This window comes from Kryptolebias marmoratus, linkage group LG6 (assembly GCF_001649575.2).
Source record: "Kryptolebias marmoratus isolate JLee-2015 linkage group LG6, ASM164957v2, whole genome shotgun sequence".
Taxonomy (NCBI): Eukaryota; Metazoa; Chordata; class Actinopteri; order Cyprinodontiformes; family Rivulidae; genus Kryptolebias; species Kryptolebias marmoratus.
Genome location: NC_051435.1, coordinates 32,392,914 through 32,401,648, shown reverse-complemented (window position 1 = coordinate 32,401,648; position 8,735 = coordinate 32,392,914).

Here is an 8,735-nt window from a genome sequence, read left to right as displayed (position 1 = left end):
TAAATCGTCAAAATAACAACTAGCCACATCCACAAATTTATTATAACATCTAAATAACTTGTATGAGACTAGTTGAGAGAAATAAAAAGTGTTTACCATCTGAACACTAGCATAAGTGAAGTTTGGAACTTCACACTTTCCAGTTAGCCCTGTCAGATAAAAAAGCTTCTGGCATAAAACTAAACATTTCTAAAAGAAATATAACACCAAATTATGTTTTACATTGCATATATCATCTTGTAACATCTTTTAAAGACTCCATTGCCAGTTCTTCGACAAAATAAACGTTTCTCCATACCAGAGTTTTGAGAAATAAGTTTCTCTACTTTCAACATAGGATAAATGTCCCATTTTACATCTTAGAAACTTAATTTGGCTAAGTACAAACTTACACAGAAGCTTTGTTGGATCAACACTTTGCTGTCCTGTTGAATAAAGAACTGATTTTGCCTTTATTGGTCTGTTTCTGGTGAAAACAAGAACAAGCTTCACTAGCTAAAGCTAAATTCTTCTTTTTCTGTGAGTCATCTTCCAGCAATAAACACTAAAGCAAACTAGTGGACAAAATAAATTCAGTTCAGTTTGATTAATTTTATTTGCATAGCATAAGTTCAAAACAAAAGTCATCTTCAGGGCCCTGTACAAAAACATTCACATAAATTAAAAAAGGAAAATTAGTAAAAGTTATCTATCTAAGGAAGCCAGCAGACTGCGTTGAATCTTCACTTTGTCTCAGTCTCCTATCCTGAGCAGCACATTGGTGACAGTAGAAAGGAAAATCTCTCTTTTAACAAGAAGAAACCTCCAATAGAACCAGGCTCAGGATGAGCAGCCATCTGCTTCGACCAGTTACGGATTGAGAGGACAGAAAAGAGACAGAGACAGGAAGTGCTTCAGTTGTAGTTTCTAGGGGGAGAAAAACAAAGAAAAACAGGTTAATGATAGAAATAATTACACATACAAAAATGCAGAGTAAAACTAGTAGACAGCAGCAAAGCAAAAAAATGTGGTCAGTTTGTCCTCCAGCATTCTAGTGAAGTGAAGTGAGATTTATTTATATAGCACTTTTCAGCAACAAGGCGATCCAAAGCACTTTACAACAGAAACAAAAACAGAGTTCTTAGCCTATAGCAGCATGACTCAGGAAACCAAAGCCAACCCTAACTACTGGATTTATCAAAAGGAAAGTCCTTAGCCTGGTCCAAAAGGTAGACAGGGTGTCAGCCTCATGGACAGAAACAGGAAGTTGGTTCCACAAGAGAGAAGCCTGATAAATGAAAGCTCTGCCTCCTGTTCTACTTTTAGAAACTCTAGGAACCACAAGTAAACCTGCAGTCTGAGAGTAAAGTGTTCTGTTAGGAAAATATGGAACAATAAGATCTTTAACATAAGATGGAACTTGGTTGTTGAGAGCTTTGTATGTTAAAAGTAAGATTTTAAATTCTATTCTGAATTTGACAGGGAACTACTGGAGAGTTTAACTGTTGGCCTGGATTGTGTGTTAAGAGTATTAAGTTGTTCTTGCCAAGAACTTCTCATAATAATGTGTTTGTGAATGATAAGACAATTCCTGGAAAACAATGTGTTTGTTCTGGGTGAAGTATGTTCTGTTTGGGGCAAGCTGACCCAGCTGTCCTGGGCTGTGTCCTGTGCTGGTTTCCTGTAAGTGACAGAAGTTGTGTAAACTTCTGACCAGCCACGAACTAGTCAGAAATATGTAATACACACCAATGTATTATGTCTGTTTAAATACATCCAGTTTCAAAGATACCTCGGGATTTTGGGGTAATACTGAAGATAATCAGTTGTGTCAATAAATCCCCTGTGTTCTGGCAAAAAGAAAGACATAGTGGCACTCATTCATTTCTGTGTAAGAACTGCCTTTAATCCTACATTGGCAACTTCTGTATTTCCTTCTGGATAATAAAGTCTAGAGCTGTCTCCTCTCAGCAAGAAGGTCCTAGGATCAACTTCTGGACTGGGGCATTTCTGGGTTGAGTTTACACATTCTCCAGGTACTTTGGTTTCCTCCCACAGACCAAAAATATGTATGTTAGGTTAATTAGTAACTCTAAATTGTCCTAAGTGTAAGTTGTTTGTCTCGTTTGTCTCTATGTGACCCCGTAATGGATTTGTGACCTATAGGTACCAACTTGATCCATCTGCTTACGCACCCTCGGAAATTTCACAGCCCCTAAATAACATTCCAGAATTACATATATTTACACACACACATATATATATAAAATAAAAAAAACTTCCATCTCGCCGTATTTGTTCCACATAGGTGGTTCCACTTCCCTTCAAATTCGGGTCTTCTACCAGAGGCCTAGGAGTCTCTGAGGTTGTTCCTGGGATCTGTTGGTCACTTTTCCAGTTTGGGGGTCACAGTACTGAGTGCTTTGATGACCACTGGTACCACTGAGGCCTTGACTTTCCACAACTTCTCTATTTCCTCTTTCAGCCCATGGTATTTCTTGAGCTTTTCATGCTCCTACTTCCTGATGTTACAGTCGCTTGAGACTGCTAGATCTATCACCACTGCCTTCCTCTGTACTTTGTCGACCACCACAATGTCTGGTTGGTTAGCCATCACCTGTTTGTCAGTCTGTATCTGGAAGTCCCACAGTATCTTAGTCCTGCCACTTTTCCAACACCTTAGGTGCAGTCTTCCACTTTGACTGTGGGACTTCCAGTCCATACTCGGTACAGATGTTCCTGTACACTATTCCAGCCACTTGGTTATGGCAATCCATGTATGCTTTGCCTGCCTGCATCTTACATCCTGCTATTATGTGCTGGACTGTCTCAGGGGCATCTTTATGTAACCATGCCTAACTTGGCTGGGTCCAGATCAGTCCAAATAAATGTTAACCTGTCAGATCGTCCTTTCTTCTTCTTATATTTTAGTACTCTGCATTGTGTTTAATAATGACCAGGAGACGAGCATAGAACTGAATGCTGTTTAATCTGCATGGAACAAGATATGTACTGGTCAGAATCATGAGCTCATAATAGTCAAAGGTCAAAGGTCAAAGAGACTTTATTGTCATTCACATCACATGTGGTAATGTGGTGGAACAAAATTTACATTCTCACAGTCCAGTTACACCCATAAGCAATAAAGTGAATAAAGAATAATAAAAAAAAAGAAACACAAATATGCAATATATACAGGATAAAAAAAATATAGGAGATAAGGAAGTTTGGGGTATTTGCAGGTTATTACATATGTAATTGTCCAAGCAGCAGAATATTACACATGTGTGATTGTCTTTGTAAAGTGTCAGTGCAGGGTGGAATTTAACAGTCTTAATAAAGGCGTTAAGCTGATGAAGCTGTTACACAGCCTTGTAGTTCTGCACTTAATGCTCCGCAGCCTCCTGCCTGAGGGGAGCGGGGCAAAAAGAGAGTGTGCTGGGTGGGTGGAATCCGTCCTGATGCAGGTGGCCCTTTTCTTGCATCTGGAGATGTATATCTCTGTGATGCTGGGGAAGCTGGCTCCAACAATCCTCTCTGCTGCCTTCACTACCCTCTGCAGAGCTTTCCTGTCCGCAGCAGAAGTGCTTCCATGCCACACATTGATGCTGGAACACACAACGCTCTCCACCACACATTTGTAGAATGACGTGAGGACAGAGCTCCCGAGTCCAGCACGTCTCAGCCTCCTGAGGAAGTAGAGCCACTGATGTGCCTTCCTGACCAGGGTGGAAGTGTTGGTTCTCCAGGTGAGGTTACTGCTCAGGTGCACCCCCAGGTATCTGTAGCTGTTCACCACTTCTACCGCAGATCCTCATATGTGCAAGGGGAGGTGGGCCTGCTGGCCCCTTCTGAAGTCCACAATCATCTCCTTCGTCTTTTTAACATTGATGCAGAGGTTGTTCTCTTTGTACCAACCCTCCAGGTGTATGATTCCAACCACTGCTGTGTCGTCCGCAAACTTTACAATACGACAGCCTGGATGGATGGGTGAGCAGTCATATGTAAGCAGCGTGAACAGGAGGGGTCTCAGCACACAGCCCTGAGAGGAGCTGGTGCTGAGGGTTATGGTGGAGGAGGAGATGTTGTGGATCCTCACAGACTCCAGNAAAAAAAAAAAAAATTAAAGTAAAATCATTTGAAATAACACAACATAATATATACAAACAGAGAAGTGTAAAGAAATTAAAAATGAGTACAGGTCTGTTTTTGACATAACCAGAGTTTTGTTTGATTTTTGAACATACTATAACTGGTTGCAGACTTTAAGTGAACAGGAAGTGAGTTCCAAGCTGCAGATCCTCTCACAGACAGTGCACTTTGAGCAAAAGTGGTTCTTCGAAAGGGGACCTTACAATTTCCCTTCAAAGCTGCTCTGGTAGCTCTACTATTGCCCTGCAGTCTCTGTATGCAATCGCTTAATGGTATTGGTGCTAGTCCATTTAAACACTTAAAAATCAGTTTTAAAACGTTATAATTTAGAAAATTTGTAAAATCCAAAATGCCAAATTTAGCCAAAATACGACAATGATGGAATCTAATTGGCTTTTGATGTAAAACCTTTAAGGCCCGATTATAAAGACTTGCTAGTGGTTTGAGAGTAGTTTGATTAGTCTGAGACCAGACAGTAGCTCCATAGGTAAAATGTGAGAGGATCAGTGAGTTCATAAACATCTCTGCACAGTGAAGTGTCAAACAATGTCTAATAATTTTAAAACAGTTTATATTTGACCTAACAGTTTTGCAGATTTTATCAACATGACTCTTGAAAGTTAACTGAGCATCCAAAATTATTCCTAAATATTTTTCTTGTGAAACTTGTTCAATAGGGTCCCCATGGATCTGAATATTCAAAGACTGTAATGAGGTTTTCTTAATTGAAAAGCAAATGCACTTTGTTTTGTTTGTATTGAGAGTTAAGCAAGAGTCCTTTAGCCATGTCGATAATCTCTGCAGACTGCTCTGAAGTTTTTCACTGACAGCAGTACCGCTTTTGTCCGATGTATAAACAATGGTGTCATCAGCATACATTTGCAGATTGACTTCAGGACAAATGTCAGGAAGACTATTAACATACAAACTGAAAAGAACCGGACCTAAGATGGTTCCTTGCGGAATCCCTGTTGCAATTTTGCAGAAGACAGATTTACTGTTATTAATAACAACACATTGTTCACGATCTTCCAAATACGATTTAAACCAAGACAATGATCGTTCTGAGAAATTAAATGATGAAAGCCTTGAAATTAGTAAATTGTGGTTCACTGTATCAAAGGCCTTTTTCAAATCAAGAAAAACTGCACCAGTAATTTGTCCCTTGTCAAGTGATAGTTTAACCTTTTCAAGCAGCAAACTTATAGCGGTCTCTGTGGAATGTTGACGCCTGAAACCAAACTGAAGCGGATGCAAAAGACTGTTACTTTCTAAATGTAGTAACAGTTGTTCCAAAATAATTTTCTCCAGCACTTTTGACATGACCGGAACCAGACTTATTGGCCTATAGTTGCTGATTTCATGTCGACTTCCTGATTTAAAAATCGGTTTCACCAAAGCTTTTTTCCATGCATCGGGAAATTGCCCTGTTCTAATGGAAATGTTGACTATATGAGTTAAGGGTTCTACTAAAATGTTACTGTATTTTTTTAAAAACATAGCGTCTAAATTATACATATCCTTTGCGTGAGAATTACTTAAACTGTTAATGGCTCTTTGAACATCAGAGTAATGAATTTCCTTAATCTCAAAAAGATCAGAACACTTTTTGGTCTGTTTTATACAATGTGTTTCCATTGGAGCTGGCTGAAACTGTGATGCCAAATCTTTAACTGAAGAGAGGAAATAATCATTAAACATTGTTGCCAGCTTAGCAGGATCAGTTATGGTTTTTCCTGCTGTTGCGAGTTCATATTTATGTTTAGTGTGTGCATTGGCATTCAGTAAACTGTTTAGTTGTTTCCAGATCGTCTTACCATTCCCTCTAGCTTCTAATAAGACATTTGTGTAATATTTAGCTTTGGATTTGTACATTTCTTTAACTATTTTGTTCCTCAAACTTTTAAAAAGCAGCCAATCTGTGGTCCTTTTATTTTTAAAAAAAGATTTTAAAACATAGTCTCTCTTTCTCATTAACAGCCGAATGTCATCCGATATCCAAGGTAGCTGTGTTTTTCTTCGGCCCTTTGTATGGGTTTTAAGAAACGTATTCATAGTATTACAAACCTTGAGAATACATGTATTGCAGCAATCATTTATCTGATTATGGCTGGAAACTTCATCCCAATTAATCTTGACTAATTCGGCCTCAAATTTAGGTACATCCTTGTCATCATTGTTAGTTATGCATCCAACCACTGCTGTGTCGTCCGCAAACTTCACAATACGACAGCCTGGATGGATGGGTGAGCAGTCATATGTGAGCAGCGTGAACAGGAGGGGTCTCAGCACACAGCCCTGAGAGGAGCCGGTGCTGAGGGTTATGGTGGAGGAGGAGATGTTGTGGATCCTCACAGACTGCGGCCTGTTGGTCAGGAAGTATAGGATCCAGTTGGACTGAGAAGAGCTCAGTCCAAGTGAAGAGAGTTTATTTATCAGAGTCTGAGGAACCATGGTGTTGAACGCAGATGTGAAGTCCACAAAGAGCATGCGGACATAAGAGTCCTTCTGCTCCAGGTGGGTGAGGGCAGTGTGGACAACAAAAGAAGTAGCATCCTCTGTAGAACGGTTTGACCTGTACGCATACTGGTGTGGATCCTCACTGACGTTGATGGCTGCTTTGATGTGGGTCTGAACCAGTCTTTCAAAGCACTTTGTGACTATTGGCGAAAGGGCTATTGGTTGGTAGTCATTCAGACCTGTCACTGCAGAGCTCTTGGGGACTGGGATGATGGTGGCGGACTTTAGGCAGGTGGGAACAGCTGCCTGGATGGAGGCGGCATTGAAGATGTCCGCCAGAACATCGGAGAGCTGATCAGCACAGTCCTTGAGTACACGTCCGGGGATGTTATCCGGGCCAGCTGCTTTCCTAGGGTTGATCCTTCCCAGCGTCCTCCTTACATCTGCTGGTGTCACACTGAGGGGCTTCTCTTCTGGTGAAGATGCAAGTCTGGTGCGGGGTGGGGTGTCAGGGTCGTCAAAGCGAGCATAGAACTTGTTGAGTGCCTCAGGCAACGAGGGGTCTTTGTGCAGTGTTTGTTTTGTAGTCTGTGATGCACCTGATGCCCTTCCACATGCTTCGCAGTTTCTGGGAGGAGAAATGTCTCTGGATTTTTTGAGCATATGCAGCTTTTGCCCTCTTGACTCTGCAGTCAGCTCTCTTCTAGCCCTTCTAAGTTCCTGTGAGTCGCCAAACCAGAAGGCAGCATCCTGGGCTTTCAGCAGAGAACACACCTCTGCATTCAGCCAGGGTTTCTGATTCAGATGGCAAGTCACAGTCTTGGTGGTAGTGGCATCCTCCACGCACTTGTTGATGTACCCAAGTACACCAGATGCATAATCATCCAGATCCAGCACCCCCTCACGCTCAGCAGCCTCCCTAAAGACTTCCCAGTCTGTGCTGCTGAAGCAGTCCTGGAGTATAGCGTCAGCATCACTGGGCCACACAGTAATGGTCTTCAGTGTGGGTTTAGGGCATCGCAGCGGGGGGTGGTATGCAGGGACCAGCATTATAGAGATGTGGTCGGAGAGCCCGAGGTGGGGATGGGGGAAGGCTCTGTACGCGTCTCTTACGTTGGTGTAAACACGGTCCAGCGTGCTATTCCCACGTGTTGGAATGGTTATATGCTGGTGAAACTTTGGCAGGGTATTTGTCAGTTCTACGTGATTGAAATCCCCTGCTATCACATAGAACGCCTCTGGATGCTGGTTCTGAAGCGAGCTGATGTTCTCGTGAAGCTCTTTCAGTGCGTGTTTAGCATTAGCATCGGGAGCTATGTAGACCGCAATGACAAACACAGATGTAAACATACGAGGCAGATAGTGAGGACGGCATTTCAAAGTCAGTTCTTCCATGCTGGAGTCTGGAGGAGTCATAGCCTGCTCAGCATAACACAAATGTTGTTGTCCATAGTTGCTGTTTTGCTGACCAAACTGTCCTTAATCCCAAAAAGTTCAGTTCGGCAATAGTTCACACACATGGGGCGTGTGGTATTACGCTCAGAACCGATATGAAAACAATTAAAAACTGGGTGTAAACTAGGATCGTGAGAAGCCACTGCACTTTTGCGTGTCACCATCTTACTACAGTGGGTACAGCACCGTACGAAGAATAACATTGTACATTAGCATTAAACTAGCAGATTTTTTTCTGGTGTGTAGTAGTCAGTTACAATAATATAAACTCACAAAATGTGCAATATGAAACTCCTTATTGTCCTGATTAACATAGATACATCGTACATGGAGTCAATGGCCGTATAATGGACAATGGTCAACAATACACCGTATTTTACCAAAGTGCTAATATTACTGAACTCACCTCATGCACATTTCTCTTAGAACTGAAAATGAATGAATGAATATATACTTTATTGATCCTCAAGGGGAAATTGCTTATTGAAACGTGGCCAGCCACTGTGCCCATGACTCTTATTACAACCAACCACCAAGAGGGAGTGCTAATTGGAATCATACCACATTAACCCTGTTACATTTACACAGCCTGTATCTTGGGACCTGCCTGGTATGATAGACCATGGCTTCTATTGCTGTGGTGCTGAGGGCCTGGGCCTGCTCTTGTGCTGCTATGATTACATATGCAT